Source organism: Ixodes scapularis, unplaced genomic scaffold (assembly GCF_016920785.2).
Source record: "Ixodes scapularis isolate PalLabHiFi unplaced genomic scaffold, ASM1692078v2 PGA_scaffold5__190_contigs__length_132052651, whole genome shotgun sequence".
Classification (NCBI taxonomy): domain Eukaryota; kingdom Metazoa; phylum Arthropoda; class Arachnida; order Ixodida; family Ixodidae; genus Ixodes; species Ixodes scapularis.
The window spans coordinates 94,826,790-94,828,934 of NW_024609880.1; positions in this window are offsets into that span (position 1 = coordinate 94,826,790).

Sequence of the window (2,145 nt, forward strand, 5' to 3'; positions counted from 1 at the left end):
TAAAACCAATAATTACCCAAGTTACCATGACTATTTATTCCTTCGTCTAATGTCCGTCGAGCCTGGTAGATACATGGCGACAACAACAATCGTCTCGCACTTTCTTTTAGAGCGCAGCTCTTAGGGGCCCGTTTCCGGCTTGAGCGGCGTCGGCGTCGCCGTCGCCGTTGGCGTCGCCGTCGGCGTTACCGCGCGGTGCATCATGGGAAATGTCCCATAATGCACCGAGCGAGACCCCACCGGGGTCACGTGACCTCGTGGGGGGCACGTCACCCCCCCCCCCGAGGTCACGTGACCCCGGTGCATCATGGGAAATGTCCCAGAATGCACCGCGTGAGCTCCCCACTGGGGTCATGTGACCTCGGGGGGGGGGGGCACGTGACCCCCCCGAGGTCACGTGACCCCCCGATGACTCCCCTGAGGTCACGTGACCCCAATGACGTCATCGTCACTGATGACGTCACCGGCATCCACATCGTCATCGTCATCATCACTGATGACGTCACCGGCATCCACATCGTCATCATCACTGATGACGTCACCGGCATCCACATCGTCATCGTCATCATCACTGATGACGTCACCGGCATCCGCATCGTCATCGTCATCATCACTGATGACGTTACCGACATCCGCATCGTCATCATCACTGATGACGTCATCAGTGACGTCACTGATGTCGTCACCGGCATCCACATCGTCATCGTCATCGTCACTGATGACATCACCGGCATCCGCATCGTCATCGTCATCATCACTGATGACGTCACCGGCATCCGCATCGTCATCGTCATCATCACTGATGACGTTACCGACATCCGCATCGTCATCGTCATCATCACTGATGACGTCATCAGCGACGTCACTGATGACGTCACCGACATTCGCATCGTCATCGTCATCATCACTGGTGAAGTCATCAGTGACGTCACTAATGACGTCATCGGTACCCGCATCGTGATCGCCAATGATGACGTCATCAGTGACCTCAGTGATGACATCATCGGCATTGGGGGTCACGTGACCCCCAAGGTCACGTGACCCCCCCTGGTTAGTTTAACCCCCCCCCCCCAGTGCCCTTCCCTCCTCCTCAAGAGCTGCGCTCTAATTTGGCGTTACAGGGAGTTGTAAGCAGCTTTCACTTTTTTTTTTTTTAAATCTGATTGAATTAAAATTAAATACCCTGTATGATAGCCTCCTTTATTCTTCAAAGCCTGTCAATTTTTTGACGGAGCCACATGAAGCACTTGGCCGCTGGAAAAAGGCAAGGGGCAACGCCGAATGGTTACCGACACTTGTAGAGTGCCCCCTCAGCCAGCGCCACGCGGCAGCCTGCGGCTTCTGCGCGAAACATATCTGCATTTGGATGTTTGCATTGCCTCTGAGACCCTATTGGGGGGGGGGGGGGGGGGGGCAAGCTTGCCCGCGCGCCCCCCACTCTGAGAATTGGGGAAGTGTGGGGGGGAAGCAGGGCATGTGTTTTGCCCCCCCCCCCTCCCCCCCTCGAAACTGCCGCCACTGGGCAGGGCAACCACTGGCCAACTGCCGCCACTGGGCAGGGCAAACGCTGGCAGCGCCCAAGGGTCCGGCCGCGGGGGGGGGGGGGGGGGGGGGGGGAGGGGGGGAGTCTGGTTTATTCTCCCCCCCCACACACTCAAAGACAAGTTGGTACGCCACTGCCCTATTAGTCTACCCCTAGGCACAGTCAGCGCGGGGGGCACGCTAATCGCCGAACGCTCAAGGCACAAAATTCTTACCTTTCAACCGAAAAAGAAAAAAAAAAGAAAAGGAGCGCGTTCGGGTTACCACATCTGCAGTTCTGGCGATGCCTGAGCGGGCCCCCTTTCTAGTCTGTGTTGTTCCTGCTCGTTCCCCCTTCCTTGTTTTCCCTTTACAGCGGTCAGATTCTTTCCCGATTTGACAGGCTTTGTAGAATAAAGGAGGCTATGCCGTTCTAGTTCTTACCAATTAGGTGAAAAATGCCGAGTCACTGGGTTGTGGGTGCTTGAGCTGCGCCTGCTCCGAACGCAGCCCAGTAGACACACGGTAGCTCAGAGAATGCCATGGGACGCACACGGCCGATGTGTGCTGTTCCGTCGCCGACGTTTTGGCGTGGCCAGCTGTTGAGGAAAGCAACACGCGAGA